Raw genomic sequence first — 21,734 nt, 5'->3', positions numbered from 1 at the left:
CTCATGTCCCTTAACTCTCAAATTTATGGACCCCCCTTTTTTAGACTATTGCTACATATATAAATAAGTGATAAATATATAAACACAACCTGCTGAATCTTTATTGATGTTGCATCAATATGTGTTGTTCTTGGGTTGACCACTAATAATAGGGCTTATCTCTGGGGGAGAAAAATTCTCCCTCTCACAGCAGCCATTGATTGCCTATAGCTCTTACTCCATGGATGGAACCCTGTGGGATTTCCTTCTCCCACATTAACTGGTCAACTGGTGTCATTGTATATATAATTAAAAAAATTACACTCAAGATTTTGTCCTCTTCTGGTCCACATCCTACTACACACCCTCCTACAATTCCACATCCCATACCTCCCCTCCTCTGCCCTGCCTCCATGAGGATATTCCCTACACACCCGGAAGATGTTCCCATCCCACCCACTCTGCCAGACCTGTAAACTCCCTGGGGCCTCTAGTATCTTGCTTCCAGTACAGTGAAAGCTAGTCCTCAAGGAGGGGGTTTCCACGCCGTGTACAACTAAATTTTCTAAGTTCTATGTGTCAAATGTTAGGTCTTCATTTTTGGAAAGCAACTAAGGACGACAATAAACTATATTGTCTGCGGAGGCCCCTGGAATTCCCTGACCAAAAAGTGAAAAGAAAGTTTCTTATGTCTGGTTTTGTGAGGTTGTTAAACGGTCTATTTTTTATGTCTGGTACTGGAGGGGGTTGTTAGAACAGTGATGGTTGCTAATAAACAGATAAAATTCAACAAGCTAAAATGAAATAAGAGAGTGGGAGGCAAAAGTACAACAGGGAGAGAGAGATTTTGAGCAGATCTCTAAAACAGTTAAAAAAAAAAGGGGGAAGATTTGAAAAAGGAGTGAAGAATTTCAAAGCTGTTCTCATCAAGTACTTGGAATCTTTGGTACAAACAGAGCAACAGCTGATAAAGTACTGGGAGGCATTTCTACCTGAAGCCAAAGTCATTGCCTAGCATTATCCCTGTTAAGGAGACATGGATCCTCAGTAAGATCATCTTGAAACCATCTAAATAAACCACTACAAAATTTATTAATCACATGTGGGTTTTTTATATATAAAAACATATGTGCTGACATTTGATTACAAGCTGCATGTCCTGACTTTCTTTGAGTTAAGTGGACTGCGGAATGGCATTCTGCAATACTTTCTGAATTGAGCACTATTGTGGCTTAAATATTTTCACTAAAAGGTGCACTGCAAGGTCAGAAAATTTTACAGTCTTCTTTCTTTTATGGTCTGTGGTGTGTTTTCCCTCATTATGAAGCAAATTAGCAATGCATTGATTAACATTCACTTATACATTCCTGCACAGAAATTATGATTTTTATGACTATAGTAATAAATGATATTACTTGTGAAAAAAAGTACAGTCCATGGCTCGAGAAAGATCATTGTTATCTCCCTGTACTACAAGATTATCAGCAAAGCCCATTGGCAGTCTACACTAATTTCCCTTAGTGTAAAACTCTCTCATCGTTGAATGTGTGTCACTTCTAAGCTGGACTCTAAACATATCCACTTTCTCTGCTCCATCTCCACTTAGGAGATACTTGCTAAAACTTTAGAACTCAGGAGTAGAGGGAAAAACATCCTTCATTGCCAACACCTATAAGCAACGGTTCCCCCCCACACACACAACTGGCTCAATTTTCTAGGATTCTACACTAGCCACAGAGTTACTACCACTAGAAATCTTCCCCCTCTCTCAGTACTGTGTCTCGTCAAACTCTGTTCACAGCGTTTAGATTCTCATAGCTAAATTCGTCATTTCACCACTTCCAGCCCTGGAGGTAGCAGCCTGGTCTTGCTTTCTCAATTTATTTTTTCCTTTCCTTTCAAAATTGGAGTGGGACCTGTACAACCTGTGTAAATTATCACTGAGTTATCTCCAAGCCTCAGTTTGAGGGGATAGAATTAGACTGAAATGCTTCATATTTCTGCCACAGCCTCCCAAATTTCAGAATAGCACACACACACACACACACACACACACACACACACACACACACCACACACTATTATTCTTACATTACTGTTCTCATCTAATACTTTCCTATTAACCAATTCTCTGTACCAAGGTGACTCCTTTTATAGTAATTTAGGTTTTATTGACCTGAGTTTAACTTCATGTCATATTAAAGTTTCCAGACTTACCTACACTACCCTTCAGAAGGTACAGCCTGCATCAAGAAGAGGCTGCCTGGGAAGTGCATACTACTTGAAAGCCAGAAATCTCAAGGAAAATCTGGCAAATTACTACTATTTGAGCTTCTGAGGTTATTACTATTTAATAAATTGTGACATTAAGAAAAGATAAAAATGTGCTCATTCTTGACATGAACGTAGGATGTGCTGCAACTTCAGCGGGTTCCAGCATTGACCAATAGTTTAGCTTTGTAACCATCAGTTCCAAGACTATTTTGTGTTAAAATATAATACAAAATGACCAGAGCATGTGTAAGGCCATTGCACAAATTGTTGGTTATTCCTGTCTAGTCTTTAGTCAAAATTCCTTTAATGTTTTATTAAATGAAACTCACTCCACAACTAATAAAAAAGCCAAACATTTCAACATAATACAATGCAAAGATGCATTAATTTGGTGGAAAATCATAGCATGTCGTTAATTTCTCTGGTGAAATCATCGTTTTTCTAACAGTGGAAAATCTTGTGTACACAGTTTCTTACTTTGTGTTCTCACTGAAATTCATAACATACAGTCGCTAATCTGAACTGAAGTGTTCAGGCAGGGCTGGTGTGTTCTGTGCAAGTAATGACAAATGCAATGTAAAATCCTCCCTTCCAGTGTTCTGAAAAAAATCTTCAGGGAAGCCATGCAAAGAAATACAGCATCTTAGGCTTTCTGAAATGTTTGCATTTGATTTTGAATAAAATTTAGGTAATTTGCTCAGGCGTTCAGAAACTGTTTCATTGTTGTTAAATTTTTTCACAACCCACAGATGCAAATATACAAACCCACATGAACTTAAAATCACAGTAAAACTGAACAATAGACCTTAGTCACCTTCCATGACAGGGTAGGAAGGCCAAGCTATACTATTGGTAAAAGAAAACCTCTGCAGTGTCCTTACAAGTGAATATTCAGAAATGTTGGAACCTTAGCAATTTCAACACTAAACTATCAATATCCAAACTAGTGTATTTCAAATAATGAACAATCCCTTTGAGAACACATAAAAAATTATAATGCCAAGCATGGCTCATTAGCTGGGGCTAACTAAGGACTCCCTTTGTCTAAATGATACTGGGATTTTTATTATAAGAACAATAATAAAATCTCAAAATAAATGTTTCTCAACTTATAAATATTTATGCATTGGCTAGTAAAGTTTAACTTTATAGAATTAAATGAGGAATATTAAAATTTTATACGAGATTGAAGTCTTTGTATGAAGACTTTCCCTAGGATATTGTTGGCTTATTTCTGTTTCCTAGGTTACCAACTCATCACATCTCATGTGCAGCAAAGATCAAGTTGGACAACATAGTCATTTACAATTCCAATAAATCAAGTAGTAAAGTGAGCCACAATGTTTGCTTCCATTGTCAATACACTGAGTGAGTTGGTTGGCTAGATATATTAAGTGTTTTAGAGTCAAAACGTCTTCTCTGTTATGGCTAAAGTTTATACTACGTATTTATTTTATGACTACATTAGGTATGATTACCTTCTCAACAACCTACTTCATGCATGTGAGTTATATATAATTATATAAAGTATGCCTTATTCGTGTACTGAGATAATGTGCTATGTGATTAAAATTTGTATTTAATGAGGAAAAACTCTTCTTTTACTTCTAGCAAATGATGTGAAATATGGTTACATGAGAATTTTCAAGCAAGAAATAGAAAATGGTTAGAATGACTCACTTTAGCTCATGTCAGCTGAACTAATATAAAATAAAGAAACATATTAACTTACAAACTTGCAAATCCAGTAGACTGGCAAATGCATTAGTAACTAAAAGTTGTGGTGTTTAACCAAAGGCATTTGAAAACTACTAAAATATTAAAAAAATGAGAATAAAAGAAAGTGTTTATACCTGAAACCTTTACAATTTCCAGTAATTTGCAAAGAAGACGTTTCTGAGGAACAGCCCCTTTGAAAGTGCAGTAATTAGATGAGAGTTAACAGCTCACCAAACGTGAAGCAGCAGGAACTAAAGAGACAAAATATGCTGCATGTGATTTACATGAGGGAAATCAGATGGACACAAAGGTTTTGAAAGGATGCATTTTTTTTTCTGACTTTACATACTGAGAGAATAGAGCTCTTTGCAATGCTGTCTTTGCTTAGATATACAAAGCTATTGAGTTTAGGAAAAATGCTTGAGAAAAAATATGCTTTGAAGGAACCCAGAAAAGGATATCAAAACTACTGCTGCAGATAAAGTTCAGTGTCCTTGGATGTAATGGAAGAACATGTGTCTTAAATCCAGGCTTGATGTTGGTGGGTCTGCGGCAGGAAGTGCAGCCCAGCATGCATTCCCACTTCCTGCTCTTTCCTACACAGGACAGCAGGACAGTCCTGCCCTTGTACTGCTCTTGCTCTGTTTCTGTTACAAGGTGCTGTTTGTGTCCAGCTCACCCTCAGGAGGATGCATAGGTTTTTCAAGTTTCCCACTTCTGATGAGCTGTTTCACGAAACATCATTTGTGACAAAATAGTTTTATTTTCCTTGCTCATTTCAGAACTGTTAACTGTGTTAGTTGAAATGTAAAGAGATTTGCTTTTTTTTTCTCTACTGTTAAAAGGATAGAACCTAGGGAAGTAAGATAAATGTATTCCTGTCTACTCAAAAGCAATCATTTTTATTCCTGTTAAGTGTAAGGGAGGAAGCTGTGGCTCTATAGAACCAAGGAGATAAACATATAGTAGACATTGCAAAGTTTTAAATTTTGATTTCACAATAAAATGCATGCATCAGTTGTCTGACTCTTTGAAGACATTGAAATAAAGGTGAGCCAAGTGCCTTTCTCCTGGGAAGACTTAAGAGCTGTCTTTCTTGCATTAGAGTAAACAGGCATTACAGGAATGCTAGTTTTACAAAGCTGAATATGTGATCTATCTATTAGTCTATCTACCTATCATTTAAATATTATCTATTTATAGGTTTATCATTATGTATTTCTGCATATATAGCCACACATCTATCTGACTATCTCTCTATATCTCTATCCATCTCTCTCTATCTATCTATCTATTATCTGTCTATCTATTTATCATCTCTCATTATTCATGTTTATGTATCTATTTATTAATATCTCTCCCATCAGCTACTACTCATAGCACATTGTAGTTACTGTGTGTCTTTCTAGGACCCCACATCATTTTAAGCACTCACATTAAGCTTTATAAGAACTTGAATATTTAAATTAAAATTTATGTGATTAAAACAGAACAGCTATATATGTATAAGTTAAAATGTGGATATGTGCTATAACTTGATATGACTATTTTTTTTAGTGTGTGTATATATAAATCTTAACTAACTGAACAGTATTTCTGAAAAAAAATGCAGATGGTATTAAAATTATTGATTTGTATGCACTGAATCAAATATGTATTCCTCATGAGGAATTGATCTTTGTATGTTATTATCTTATTTACATTTTAATTTATTTTTTCTTTAGCAAAAAATAATTACATAACTTTCCTTATCCCCTCCTGTTTAATTCTAAGCTCTCATGCCTTCTTCAATTTCCTCTCAAATTCATAAACTATTTTTAATTATATTATTAATGTGTTCATTTGGTTTGTAAATACTTTCTTTAAAATTTTCATCCAGTTTTACTTACTAAATTGGTCTGTTGTTTACTCCAATTTTATATTTCTTACAATTTTAGCTGCTCTGTTTCTCTATTTTTCTGTCTCTGTCTCAGTGTATGCAAGGGTCTGTGTTTTTCTCTCTATCTCTCTGTCTCTCTCTGTCTCTGTTTCTCTCTTGCTCTGTGTGTGTGTGTGTGTACTGGAATGTGCTGTGATGTACTTATGAAGGTCATAGAACTACTTTGGAACTCTGATCTCTCCTTGAACCTTTTGTTTCAAAATCAGACTAAGGTTGTGAAGCCTGTTTGGTTTTACCACTGGGTCATTCTGCTAGCTAGTCTTCAGCTTTTTGATGTGTCATCTCTATTCTTTTTATATAAACACACATATTGTTTAATATATGAAAAATATGTTTACTTTATATTTTATCAAGAATAAATTCAGACTATTAAATAGTAATTTTACCCAAATATACTATTTTTAAGAAAATTGATTACCAAAACAAAAAAGCATTGCATTAGAGAAGTCCTGATTCCTAGAGCAAGGTAGCTGCAAAAGCTAACAACAAAAAAATCCCCAATTATCCAAATGGGGAGGCTTGGAGAATAGCAGAGATGAAAAAGTATAATGAAATTAGTGATTAAAACTAGAACATGGCATCTGACAAACTGAAATCTAATTCTTTAAATCCCCCCCACCCCTGTGTCCTTCACTTGGTCTCAAATATACTACTTGTATTCCTGCTAGTTTAGAGTTCTATGGCTTGACAGAAACTAATAAGGAATTTTTTGACACCAGTGATGGTTCATGTGGCCATTAAACAGCCTTAGCTTCCTCTGCCTGGTAGTCTTTGCATATTGGTTGAATCTTTGGCAAATTAGTAGTGTTTTGCCTATCAAGCTTCATATTTAATTTTTAATTTTATTGCTAACATTTTTCAGTTATAAGTAAAAAAGTTATGTTGAACCCAGCCTTCTAAAATTCAGTTCACTTGTTATCTTACAGAAACAGTGTAAGCACTGTACTAGCCATTGTTCAAGCATGTACAATTATTGTAAATTATCAAAGGGAAAAAGAATTTATATTTTGTTTCAAATGACTTGGCAGTATTTTGCTTCAATATAGTCAATAAATGGTGATATTTAGCCTTAAATTCTAACTCATTTTTCATTTTTATAAAGAACAGAAATGTCAGAAAAATTGTTACTGTTTCTATTATTAAATAAAATTGTCACTGCTTCTGTTATTAAATAAAATTGTCATTTTCACATCATTATCCAATGGTCATTTCGAGATATTGGTGTATTAGTCTATGTCTGTACCACACTCAGTAACTGCATAAATTTCTATCAATAACCTTTATGTGAATATAAATACTATGTTTCCAGTATTCTTCATTTTATGAAGTTATTTTAAAATACTTTACATATATATGTTTTAAAAGCAGGTGAGTATATTATAAGTGAATAGCTGAAACTCTGTTGCAGTTTTCTGCTTTGATATATTATAGAAAAATAAAATGGAGATATACTGATCATTAGGAATCATAAGTTTCATATATATTCTCTGCTTTAGAAATCTTAGACACAGGATTCTTTGAGAACTGTGATAGCTGACTGTGTTTTGCACAGCTTTGCTAGGGCAGCTGCAGTATCAGAAACACACATATGGATTGTCCCTAGAACACAATAATTGCTTCCTCTCATGCGATGTCTTTTTCTTTGATGATAGTTGCACTTTTGCTTTTCTAATTTAAATGTGTTTAAGAGATAATTTCAGATCTGCTATAGAACTTTGGAGCTCTATAGAATGTGGTTTTAAACTTGTTAAGGTGAAGTATTAATAATGTTTACATTTAAAATCATCACAGCCCACTGTGTGTGTATGTATTCATATAAAATAATGTAATTACAGTTGACGTACACCAGGGATAATGCTAATCTCAGATGTCATATGATACCAAACAAAAAGTCCAGTGCCAAGTGTAAGGCTATTTCCCTTTGAGTCATTTGGCAGGTGTGACCTGAAATCTCTACCCTAAAATCCTAGCTATTGTCATTGCTTTTGGTTGTTCATGAGAACTTGATGGAAGGACACTATTATTGAAGACATCAAAGACCTTGGGTACAGGTCATGATAAAATCAGTAGATGGTGTTATGAAGGCTACAAGGCAGGTGGTCACTAATAGTCTTACCCAGCTGTAATTCCTTTTAGCTTTAATAAAAACTGACCCCACAGTTAAAGTATATTAAAGCAGGTAAGTATATTATAAGTGAAAGCAGGCGTGAGTGGAAGCAACAGAAGGAGTCATGGCTGCCAAAGTGTTTGTGTCCATCGAGAAGTTCGGCCTGTCGATAGCAGTTGCAGGAGGTGTGGTGAACTCTGTTTTATATAACATGGATGCTGGACACAGAGCTGTCATCTTTGACCGATTCCGTGGCATGCAGAATGTTGTCGCAGGGAAGGGACTCACTTTCTCATCCCTTGGGTAGAGAAACCAATTATCTTTGAGTGCCCCTCTTGACCACGGAATGTGCCAGTCATCACTGGTAGCAAAGACTTGCGGAACGTCATCATCACACCGCGGATCCTCTTCCGGCCGGTGGCCAGCCATCTTCCTCATATCTACACCAGCATTGGCAAGGACTATGATGAGCGGGTGCTGCCGTCTGTCACCACAGAGACCCTCAAGTCCTTGGTGGCTCGATTTGATGCCCATACCTCTAACTGAGCAGCTATTGGTAGTTGGTTGGTTTGGGAGGAGGGAGAGTCAGTTCTCTTCCTCAGAGTAGATAAAATCACATTCAGGAGTATATGCATGGTACAAAATGGAGTTAATGGACTCTAATAAAGAGGATATAAAGTTAGGAGAAAAAAGAATATATGTGGTAAATCTGAAAGGAATTCGGGGAGAAGTGGAGTATGAATAATCAAAATATATGTGTATATGAAATTCTCAAAGGCATAATAAAATATATTTAAAGGATACTAGTTATTGTGAATATCTATCCCTACACTGAGGACTATGTTTGAATCTAGAATGTATTTTAAATGTAACTTTAATATCTCAACTATTAGCATACATAAAGTTGTTACATCTTAATTTTGAAAAAGATAATTGAAAGATCACATTGAATCAACATAGCTACGGAGTTATTGTGCCCTTATATCTTTTACATAATTAGCACCTACATGCAACAAACCTGCTCTGTAGCTATAAGGTCTCCAAATATGGAAGGAAAACAACAATAATAACAAAAAAGGCAATAATTGCTCCCTTCCAAAGCCAGGAGAAAACAATAGATTATTAGACTTAATGTATTTAATTCAAATGTATAGAATTTTCTGTCACTTGGTTTTTCTTGCAGTCTTCTGATTGCCACACACATGGTATGTGTGTGCTTTTTATGTTCAGTGTTACAGTTTCTTTCTTTTTTTTAAAGATTTTATTCATTTTATGTTTACGAGTACACTGAAGCTGTATTCAGACTCACCAGAAGAGGGCATTGAATCCCATTACAGATGGTTTTGAGCCATCATGTGGTTGTTGGGGTTTGAACTCAGCACCTCTGGAAGAACAGTCAGGGCTCTTAACTGCTGAGCCATCTCTCCAGCCCCGGGTGTTACAGTTTGTAATGCTTGATTATCTAAACTATACTTCTCTCACTTGATTAATTCCTCCTATGTGAAAGAAACTCTGAATTTCCAAATGAAAGACAGAGAGATTAAATCTACTCTATGAAAGCAAAAGAGGAAATGGTAATAATAGAGGCTTGATGAATTTGGTTCTTTAAGCTGAATTACTATTAGAAATAAATATTGGAAAAGATATACATGCTATTTCATCTAAGTTGACTCCTTTCTAGCTGGCAATATCTGACCCAAATATAATCTGCAGATTAAAAATAAACTCCTCTATGAATTTCCCTGACATCTACTGAGCAAACTTAGGTACTTTCTGCTTTTGCTTTTACGGGAATACAGGCTAAAGCAAAATGCAGACATATCTGATATAACTGATAACGTTTTATTAGGTCTAAGGAGAAGACTGGAATATCGGACTCATTTAAGCACTTCAGACAGAATTTCTTACAGCTACTTTTAACAACACACTGCAAAATGGGAGGCTTAGAGCAACAGAAACATACTGTCTCAGGAATGTAGATGTTCAAAGTCAGGCTGACAATAGAGCCAGGTAGGTAGGTTCCTGTTGATATCCCAGGCTTATGCCCCTTGTGTAGCCTCTGGCGGTGACAAGCAATCCCTGTAATTCCTGTCTTGTAGCATCATTAGTTATGTGCTGTCACATGGCTCTACCTATGTGTTTCTGCCTCCAGAAATAATAATTTTTCTGTGTCTTGAATGCTTGAACTTAACAGACCATTGGATTTCTCGAACTCCAGAACTAAAAGTGTCATCAGCCAACCTCAAAGGCTACAGCAGAATTTTCTCTATTTTTCTATAACCTGCCAATGTAATGGTCTCAATAATGGACTAAAGTTTCACAGTGTCCAAGATGTATTCATGATCTCTACAGTCATCCTGTTTCTAATGAAGTGATCTTCTGGAATGCTGGGGTTTACTACTTTATTGTAAGTGGGAGCTGCTCAGTTATACCAGAAGCAGGAAAAAAGAAAAGAGAAAGATTATTAGGGGAGTCTGAGACAAAACCTCAGGAGAGCTGATGTTTTCAGTGTCAAATCTCAATCCCATAACTTACCTTTTGGACTTGATACTGAGCTGTGAAGGAATGCTTGCTGATGGATATGCAAGAGCATTCATATGAAGGGAGAGAATATGTCTATAGGACCTGGAGCTGGGCAGACAAGGGAGGCTGGAGGAATCACAACACCAGAGAGGAGGCATGAATGGGAATCTACAGATTCTCATCTTAAGTTTTTACCAGTCATCCGGGGTTTATGAAAGCAGTGTAATGCTACAAAAGGATCACCTGCCAGTATGACAGACAATAGTGTTTTTACAAAATCAGTGCTAAAGTTCAGGTCTCAGACAAAGATAACATCACAAGGCCTGGAAATATACAGCTTAAAACAGAGGAATAAAGAACTCTGGCCATAGAAACGATATGAACAAATAGATAATACAAAATGTTATATTTACATATTATTAAAAGGTTAACTTATTGAATGAACTACAAGATGTAGTAGCTTCTGCTAGAAAAAAAATGAAAATAGATGCTCCAAGGAACTGGAAGAAATATTAACAAATAACAAGAACAACAATAATTTGCTAGTTTTTAACCTGGAGAGCTCTCTGTACACTTATCAGTTATAACCCTTTGTAGATGCTGAACCCTTGAACTTGGCAAATCAGAGTGGTTCCTTCCTAACTTGAAGCATGCATAAGGTACTTGGGATATGTATGGGCAAACGAAGCAGTTCTGTGCAAAATAGCCTTTCGCGGTTATTCTAAAGGTTCTAGGAAGATACTAGGTATGTACATTCCCTAGATTCCTTAGCAGACAAAGGATTCAGTTTTCTTAGTCAGGTTTCTTTCTGTTGTAGCAATAAAACAGCATGACCAAAAAGCAAGTTGGGGAGAAAGGAATTTATTCATATATATTTATATTATATTAAATGTTTATATTGCTGTTCATTTTTTTTAAGAAAGCCAAGGCAGGACCTCAAATGGTTGGATTCTGGTGTCAGAAGCTGATCTAGAGGGCATGGAGGGATGCTGTGTACTGGATTGTTCCACATGAATTGCTCAGCCTGCTTTCTTACAGAACCCAGGATCACCAGCCCAGGGTTCGCACTACTCATTCCAGTCTATGCCCTCCCCAGTAATCACTAATTGAGAAAATATCCTACAGCTGGAGCAGATGGAAGAAGTATTTTCTCAACTGGGTACCCTAGCCAGTGTCTAGTTGACATACAAAACCAGCCAGAACATCAATGATAAGCTTTGTAAACTTGTATCAAAAGAACCTGTGTGTGTGTGTGTGTGTGTGTGTGTGTCTTCAAGTAAATATGTTTAACTGTGTAATGTTTGTTCTCATCAGGCTCAAGTAAGAAAACCAAAAACTACAATCTTGAACCTAATTGAATTTTTGATAAGTGATAGAAACATGATAAATATGATGCTATTCCTCATTTCCTCAAACAGACTTTAAAGATCACTGTTAAGTTAAAACATCTTACTCAAAAGAAGTGGGGGAGAAGTAGAAAGATGTGAAAATGGAAATCTGGAGAAAAGACAAGAAAGGAGGAAGAGGAGAAAGAAGAAGGAGAAGGAGGAGAAGGAGGAACCAAAACAATATTACAAATAGAGGATTTGAGAGAGTGTTATAAAGGATGCTTCACTGCTTTGCCAAGGCAATTTTTTGTAGATAGCAGGAATGCCTGTCATGTGGCTTTAGTCATATATTTAATTTGTCACGTTGACTTTTCATCAGAAGCCTACACTGTGGGGAATTTTAACTGTTTTCATTTCTTCCCCTAACACATCTCATTTCTCACTCCTACTTCAACTTGGAAGCACAAGGATCAGATGTAGTGACTTGGGCTGTCTGCATCCAGAGTGTTCTTTTAAGATGGTGATTTAAAAGGAATAAGTTCCACCAACACCTGACTAAGACAGATGCAGACACCCACAGCCAACTATTGGACTGAGCCAAGGGACCACATTGGAAGAGATAGGGTAGGACTGAAGGAGTTAAAGGAGATTGCAACCCTATAGGAAGAACAACAATATCCACTAACCGGACCCCTTAGATCTCCCATATAGTAGACCACCAACCAGAAAGTTTACATGGGTGGGTCCATGACTCCCACAACATATGCAGCAGAGGATTCCCTTGCCTGGCATCAGTGAGCAGGGAGATCCTTGGTCCTGAGGATACTTGTTGCCCCAGTGAAGGGGGATTCTAGAGGGGTGAGGCAGGAGTGAGTGGGTGGGAAGCACCTTTTTATAAGCAAAGTGGAGAAAGGATAGTGTGGGGGGTTGTGGAGTGAAGCCCAGGAGGTGGGGGTGGGGACAACATTTGAAATGTAAATAAATAAAATAATCAATTAATAAAAAACTAAAAGGAATATGCTTTATCTGGCTGTATCTTTGAGATGACTGTGGTAAGATGCCCTTGGTTCATATTTCACTGCCGAGTTGTCTTCTAAGGCATGATAAAAAAAAAAAAAAAAAAAGTAGAGAAATTGTCGCGGTGCTTTCCACTTCTACAGCCACCCTAGGCTGAACTGGATTTTTCAGTGTTTCAGCTTCAGTTTCGATAGAGCCTGAGGGGGGTGGTTCCTAGTGGATGTAGAATGTGTGAGCTTAGGTGGCGACTGGTTCAGAGCACGCACACGCCACTCATACTCTGAAATTAGATGGCTCGTGGGTATCAGCTTGTCAAACAGCCTGGAAATGAGAGAAATACATATGTTTCAAATTTTCATGTCTTGCTTTTTTTTTTCAAACCTGACCTAAGGTGTTACTAGTAAAGGGTTAACAGTCGAAGCAACACCTCTGAGTCTCAGAGTGTGGACTTTTGAACAGATCCAGGGATCAAACATTTTGACGTTTTAGATATCAGGCTTAGGCTAATGAACGGGGGGTCTAAAAACATTTCTGCATCATAAAGCAAAAATATTACTGCCTTGCCGGCTTCAAAAGGCAGAGTGGATTTAGAGATTTTATACCGCATTTGCTTATGGCTTATAAAACTACCTCTCAATCAGTCAATAAAACGGAAGGCTAAAATACCAATAGTATCCAGAATAAAATAAAAATTAAAAAGTGAAGAATGATAATGAATCCTCAGATGTGGGGGAAAACCCTGTTTTTGTCTGTCAGGTTTCAGTATCATCCCCAGTATCTTTTGCTGTCTCACTCCCTGTGAGTGTCACTCTAAGGCTTCTCATGCTCAAGTTCATCCACTGGTCCTGACTTTTAGCCTGTCAGTTGCCACATGACTACTTCTGTAACTCTTAGTTCTTCTTCCTTTGGCAGATGACTTAACTCTTAAGCTCACCTTGTCTTTCTGTTTGATTAAAGCAGTAACTTATTAGGGATAAATGCATAATGATAATAATAATAATAATAATGATAATGATAATGATAATGATAATGATAAAATTTCCTTCGTTAAATCACTGTCTAAAATGCAGACAGTTGAAGGGTTAGCTTCAATCAGATCCCCAAAATTGGCTTTCTCCAAAGTTTCAGGCTGGTTCAAAGTCAGTAAAATTTTAATCTCACTTCTCACAGGTGCAAATGGTTCAACTTGCAAAAGTTGTAAAGTCTAAAAATGAATTCTCTTAATAGATTAGGCCATGATTTCTAGGATATAAGTTAAAGTCGGAGATATAAAATAATGGTTTTAGGATAAAACCTCTCAAGTTTCTGGAGTTTTTTTTTTTTTTTAATCATTCTATTATTGCTGAAGTCACCTTGAAAGATTGTTAAAAGGTGTAGCCAGATCTACAAGACTTATTATGGTTTCAATGTACCTACATCTGCATATTCAATTCTCATTTCAGCTAAGATTTCCTTCCCAAACAAGACATAATTTCCCACAGTGTAGTGTTCTCATATGGTTATTTCCTTCCTCAGATTGCATATTGACCAACTCTTTATTCAGTCTTTATCTCAGGTATTCCTTCTGTGAAACACACTGGTTTTCTTCTCTCTCTCTCTCTCTCTCTCTCTCTCTCTCTCTCTCTCTCTCTCACACACACACACACACACACACACACACAACTTTATTTTTAAAAAAGAGGAATACACATACAGATTTTTAAAGGCATTTGGCATAACACTATATGAATATTTTTGTGAGTACTTAATTCTTTTAGAGATTTAATAACATGCACTGAAATCTTACTAGTTATTATAAGCATAAAGTACATGTAGAACAGAATGTAACATGGAAACAGTTTTCTTGATGGGTATAGATTAAGCATAATGGTCTTTGAATACCAAAAATTGCCACAAGGCTATATTCGTAGCTCTAGAATTATTAATGATTTAAGGTCCAGATGTACCACACTTTGAGAGGGTGCTATACATTTTTTTTTCCTAAGAAGAACTGAGGCTTTCATTTTTTTGGCCTTTGTTTTTCTTGAGCTTCATATGGCCTGTGCGTTGTTTGCTTTCTGGGGTTAGTATCCAATTATCAGTGACTGCATATTATGTCTGTTCTTTTTTTACTGGGTTACCTCACTCAGGATAATATTCTCTAGATACATCTATTTTCTTAGGAATTTAGACATGGAAAGATTTACCTTCCATGATTCTTCCAAAGATTCTTGTACCATCTTATCTAACCTACTTATTATTGAGATATGACATATAAAATAAGATCTCTCTAGCCCTTGATTACATACATTTTGGTAGAGCATCTCTCACTGAATCAGAATCCACCTGTCTTTGTCTCTTCAGTATTGTGATTACAGATGCCTAACATTCAATGTAGCTTTTAAAATGAGTACTAGAGATCCAAATTCAGATCCTAAAATTTATAAAGCATTCACTTTACCCACTAAACCATCTTTTCAATCCCCAAATCCACTAGTCTTATATGCAGACTTGGTGTCAAACATTTATGACTGTTTAATCAATAACCATTTGTACCCTGCTCTTGATTTTGTATGTTCTTCAAAGTCTGTTTACAACTTCTATTCTGGTAGGCTTCCCCCATGTATCTGTATAAAAATAACATATGTATAGAAATGATTCCACTATTATGATGTATTAGAAAACTTTATATACATTAAATCATAGAATTCATATTCCTTCTTTCTTGGCTTCTCTGATCCACAAAATATTTTAAAAATTGCTACTTACTGAATTCATTCACTTTTTTTTTTACTAAGGAATATTACCCTGAAGACAAATGCCACAGTTTGTATACTTTACTTTTTGTGCATATGAAAATTATTTTGAGATTTTTGCATATTATACAGCTTTATTCTTGTATAAAACTTTCATGTATACATATTTTTGGTTGACAGCCTCCAACTAGGAATGCTTTTGAGTCACAAAGAAGTTGTATATAATTTTATTGAATGCATAAAAACCTTCCATAGTTTTTTTACCTCAGCTCATCTTTAATTCTGAAAATTGTTCTTATCATGCTTACATTAAAAAGTGAGTGATAACCTTGAATTCACTGATACAAATGAACACTTTCTGAACAGGACACTGGTAGCTCAGGCACTAAGTTCTTCAATTGAGAACAACTGGAATCTCAGGTAACTAAAAGTCTTCTTTAAGAAAAAGGGTATAGTTAGTCAGATAAAGCAGTAGCCTGCAAAATGGGGAAAAATTAGCAACTCCACATTTCTTAGAGGCCTAATATAAAAATATATACAAACTCAAGAAACTAGACATCACAAAATCCAAATAATCTATTAAAAATGGGATGCAGGTGTGAATTGATAATTCTCAGCAAAGGAAACAAACAAGTGAGAAACACTTAAATGTTTAACATCTTCAGTCATCAGAGAATTGCAAACTAAAACTTGAGATTCCATGTTACACCTGTCAAAGTGGATGTGCTTAACAATGCAAGTGATAGCTCATGCTGACTAGGATGTGGAATAAGGAAAGCACTACTTCCTTTCTGCTGGGAAAGCAAAGTTCTACAGCCACAATGGAAACAAGTCTGGCATTCCTCAGAAAAATGAAACATGCTTTACATCAAGACCCAGCTATTTCACTCTTGAACATAAACCCAAAGGACATCGGCTCAAAGACACTTATTGCTGCTCTACTCGCAGAAGCTAAAATTTGGAAACATTTTAGATGTCCCTCCATAGGAGAACAAATGAAAATGCACATTTACCCAATGGATTATTAAAGAGGTGTTTAGAATAATCACATGAAATTTCTCTAGTCTTATTGCATGTTGTTGTTTTTTGGTCTTTTGATTTTCCAGGAGGCTTGCTCTGTTCTTAAGGAAATGGAAGGGTAATGGATCTGGGGAAAAAGAGAGGTTGGGGGAGGCTGGAAGGAGTAGAGGGAGGGGAGACTTTGATCAGAAAATATTTTATGAGAAAAGAATAAATAAAAAGAAAAACATTGCAGACACATAATCTTAAATGAGGTAACCAGGACAGCCCCCCTTCCAGTATATCTCTCTTTGAGGGGAAAACAGAATAAATTTTATGGGTGGAATTGATAAGGGGGATTGGGAAACATAGGATCATGTGGGAACAGAGAGGGGAATTAGGGTTGAGCAAGGAAATTTGAGAAGAAACATCTAGAAGTGAGGGCATATGAGGGGTAATATGGAAGCTTAGTGCAGTGGAAACTTCTTATAATATGTGAAGGTGATCCTAATGAAGTCTGCAAATAATGAGGAAGACAAAGTCTCAACTGTCCATCTCTTGCCATCTGATGAATCTTCCAGGAGCTAGTCTTCATCACATCCAGTTGTACTGATAACCAAAAGAATCTCATGGAAATACCCAAACAAACCAAGCCATTGTAAAGATAATGGGATTGCACACCACAAATTACCAGCAAGTCTCCATTGCTGAAAACAACACCCACACAACTCATTGAACATAGAAAAGTCAAGGTGCTGCCTACATGAACACTTTACATGTATGTTCTAGTTTGTTTGGTACAAAAAGGTACTCTTAAGGCTACCAAAAAGAAATGTAAACAGGAATCCAGCTATGAAACTTTGACCCTATGATCTCTTTTTGTCTGCAATACATGCTAAGACAATAGTGACACGGAACTTCTTGGAGTAGCCAGTCAATGTCTGAATTGACTAAAGATCTACTCCACAAGATGGTACCCACTGCTTGAGTAGCCGCAAACCAGAAAATAGCCCAGAGACCTAGGGTAAACCAAATGCTACTAGTTTAAAAAATAAAAACAATCGGACAACCAAAATGTATCAACAAAAAGACTCCTAATATTGTTCTATATTCTCATCAGTGCCTTAATTATTCTTCATCAGATAAGCTTCCTCTAGCCTCAGATGGGAAGAGAAGAGACACAGCCAGAAAATGTTCTGTCTTTCATCCTCATAAGGATTCCAGGACTGCTTGATGTTCATCCATAGGTTACTGTTGCTCTGTTAATATGATTCATTCGTTTGTTTATTCATTAATTGGCTGGTTTACTTCAGTTTGGATAACCTCTCTTGCTATGTCTTCAGGTAATCTCATCTTCAGTGATGCTAATTCTGTATAGAGCTATTTTATAAATCATCAGTTGCAATTTTTATGTGTTTTAGAAGTTTAAAACAGCCATTAAAAGTGTGTTGCTCTTTTAAAAATCAAGTTTCAAAACTTTTCAGCTTGTTGTTCAAAAGGTATGTTTCCCCAGTTATTTCTCTTTGTCATAGCACTCAGAATAGGTTTAAAAGCTACCATAGATACAATCTGATGGAAGGGACCATAGCTATAAAAATTTAGACAGTATGTTTTCAAATAAATAGTCCTGTTTGTTTTGTAACCATATTTAATTTAAATGACCTCTTCTAGATAATGTTGACTCAAAATGACTTCTACATTCTATCATCACAACAAATAGCTCAAGCTAGGATGTGTTTGGCTTTATGTCCTGACCCATGCATAAGGTATTTTATCCATTCTGTTTAGAAACTGTTATTTTTTTCTCTATTCAGGTATGAGACAGACTGTAATAGAGTTTACACAAATATAGAATATTAATTCTGTTTAAGACCAGTTCAAGGAATTCTGACCCTAACTGTTGTGTCTTATAGCTGCTTGATGCTGGAAAAAGAAAGTAAATAATGTATTGAGCACAAGATTTAGGTCTCTGTCAGGACATGAAGTGAAAAATGAGTAAAAATGGTGAAGTCTAGAATAGTTTCTAATTAACTATTTCCAAAAAAAAAGGGAAAATTAAAAAGTAACCAAGCAAACAAACAAATAAATAAAGGAAAGAAGGAAGGAAGGGTGAGAAAAACCAACAAGCAACAGTCTTTTCTTCCAGAAATTCCTGTTAAAAATACTCTTTTTGATTACTTCCCTCTAATTCAGGTCTATCCAATCTTTGTTTTCTGTTTTACAGTAGTTGAAGAATTGTCTTGGGACACACATTATATAGCCCAGTGTATACCATGAGAGCACATGTTCTCTCTCTCTCTCTCTCTCTCTCTCTCTCTCTCTCTCTCTCTCTCTCTCTCTCTCTCTCTCTTCTCTCTCTCTCTCTCTCTCTCTCTCTCTCTCTCTCTCTCTCTCTCTCTCTCTCTCTCAACTGGAAACATTTTATTGATGAGACCCTACTAGATGCACAAAGTACTCCTGCCATCAAGCACCTTCCTCCTTGGCAATGCAATTTTTCTTGAGTGGTCCCATAAAGGCGTTCTTCTCCTCCATGGTCTGGAATCTACTATGGTCAAACTTGGAGCTGGAGGCAATAAACTTCAGGTCAATTTTTCCAGAGCCTGACACTTAGTCTGGACCTGCAAGGACTTTTGAAGAGTCAACACTCTTCATGATGAGCATGATGAAGTCATTGGTCAACTCACCATAATACAAAAAAGCCACACAGTGGGTTGATGCTTTTGTCAGACAGGTCATAGTCAGCAGATGCATTGTTCTTGATCAGTTTACCATCCTTGATGTGGTAGTCTTGGCCAATCTTGTAAATCTTCTTGTTAATCTCTATTCCATGATGGTAACCTTTCTGCCCAGCTCGAGCTCACAGGAATTTCTCAGCTCCTAGGCATGGGTCCTTGGGCTTCTTTCCTCAGAAATGCAGCAGCTGGCATCATGGGAACGTGAAGAGCCTCCCTAAGAATGACCCTTCCAAGCCTGTTCATCTCATGGCCTTTCTAGGCTACCCACATTGTCCAGGAAGTTGACAAGCCGGGATCTAAAGTGAACAAGAAAGAAGTCATGGAGGCCATGACAATTATGAAACCCCACCCATAGTTGGTGTGGGCATTGTAGAAATCCAACCTATGGTGGTTGTGGACGTTGTGAGATATGTGGAAACGCCACAAGGCCTCCGGACCTTCAAGCCTGTATTTGCTGAGCATATCAGCAATAAGTATAAAAGGCATTTCTAAGAATCTTATATGGATGCCTCCTCAGAGGCTCTGATAGAGCCATACTGTTACAGAGGAGGATGCTTGCAGCTAACCATCATACTGAACACGAGGACCCCAATTAAAGAGCTAGTGTAAGTCCTGAAGAGTCTGAAAGGATCTGCAACCCATGGGAAGAACAATATTATCAACTAAACAAACCCACCACAGCTCCCAGGGACTAAAGCACCAACCAATGAGTTGTTGGACCCATGGCTCCAGGTGCATATGCAGCAGAGAATAGCATTCTCCAGCATTAGTGAGAAGAGAGGACTTTGAGCCAGTGAAGGCTCATTTTCCTAGTGTAGGGGAATTCTGAGGTAGGAGAGGGAGGTTGGGAGAGGGAGCACCTTCATGGAGGCAATGGGAGGGGGAGGGGATGTGATTGGTGAAAAGGGGATAACACCTATATTGTAAATTCAGAGAATATCCAATAAAAATGAAACAGACATGAGCAAACAAATTGAATAACTAATAGAATGATACACAAAACTCAGTAAACTCAAACAAACCAATAAACAAACAAACAAAAATCTCACACAAATCTAAGAAGGCTTTTGCCAAATATTGTAAGAAATAGCAGAATGATACAGACAAGAAGCAGCTGGAGAAGGACTTCAACAACATGAAGAAATACTGCTGGGTCATCCACATAATTGCTCACACTCAGATGTGTCTGCATCCTCTTTGCCAGAAGAAGATGGAGATGTTGATGGGGATATAAGTGAATGATGGCACTGTGTCTGAGAAGCAGACTGGGCCCAAGAGAGGCTGGAGCATGTGGATTCTGTGAACTAGGAGTTTGGGTAAGATAAGATGATTGACATCATCGGTGTGACAAAAGGCAAAGGGTACAAAGAGGTTACTAGTTGTTGGCATACAAAGACCCTTCGAGGTCTGCCCAAAGTTTATTGGAGCCTGGCACTCTGCCTGTACTTTTTCTTTCTTTCCTTCCCCCCACTTCCTCTCTCTCTCTTTCTTTCTTTCTTTCTTTCTTTCTTTCTTTCTTTCTTTCTTTCTTTCTTCCATTGCATCTGCAAAAATCACAGACAAGACATGCCAGGTTTAGTTAAATCATTTAGATACACATAATATTTTAAGCAAGTTTATGATTTTGTATTGATCATCATTCACAGTTATCCTTAACCACGTGTTGCCAAAGGCTATGGGTTGTTCATCCCCGCTGCAAACAGTTATGAATTTTACATAATATATCAACTGTACCTTACATACTTTATATTCAGAGAACATCTCTTATGGACCTCTTTGATACAAGCTCGGGTTCTTGTATCTGACAATTCTCTGAGTCAAACTGCAGTCATCTTCATGAATTCATATGTTCCCACTTGTAAAAGGCCAAACAGGCTGGACTTGACTTTGGCATTCTTTCATTGAAGAAAAATGAGAAGGTCATGGTACACTCACTCATTCATGTGTTCCTTTCAAGCAGCTGTATGCAATTCTGTTTTAGATTGCACGTGCCTTTAAGAAGAAATACACAGGCATAGAAAGATTATGGAAGGACTACTCCATCTTGGAGTCTTGGGGAGTCATCATTCATAGTGTATGCAGGTTTTCAATGTTTGGCTGTTTTAAGGCCATTCATGCTCCCTTCTGTAACTTCTTTCCCATTTACCTGTAAATAGGCCTCAAAAACTCATTGGTACTTCAGAATGAGCTTTGGTGGAATTGTCCCTCATTTTCTCTTTGGAAACTTAGAAAGAAAAGTTGACAATTTTATGCCCTCCCTAAAGAAGAAATTCTAGCAATGCTCCTTTTAAAGTACTATCTGCTGCCTTGACACAGTTGGAAAGAATGTTAACAAAATTCTCTTAGAAGAAGATAAAAAAAAGTCAGTGTAATTAAATA

The 21,734-nt window shown here is 36.8% G+C and overlaps 1 pseudogene across 1 annotated transcript; it reads left to right on the top strand.

Annotated features, from left to right (window-relative positions):
* Positions 1-8,142: 8,142 nt before the first annotated feature.
* LOC308434195 (prohibitin 1-like) lies at positions 8,143-8,564 on the top strand (annotated as a pseudogene). Its single transcript has one exon. The product of its transcript is annotated as a prohibitin 1-like (transcript).
* The last annotated feature ends 13,170 nt before the right edge of the window (positions 8,565-21,734 follow it).

Source organism: Micromys minutus (assembly GCF_963924665.1).
Source record: "Micromys minutus genome assembly, chromosome: 21".
Taxonomy (NCBI): Eukaryota; Metazoa; Chordata; class Mammalia; order Rodentia; family Muridae; genus Micromys; species Micromys minutus.
This window is presented reverse-complemented; position numbering and strand designations above follow the sequence as displayed.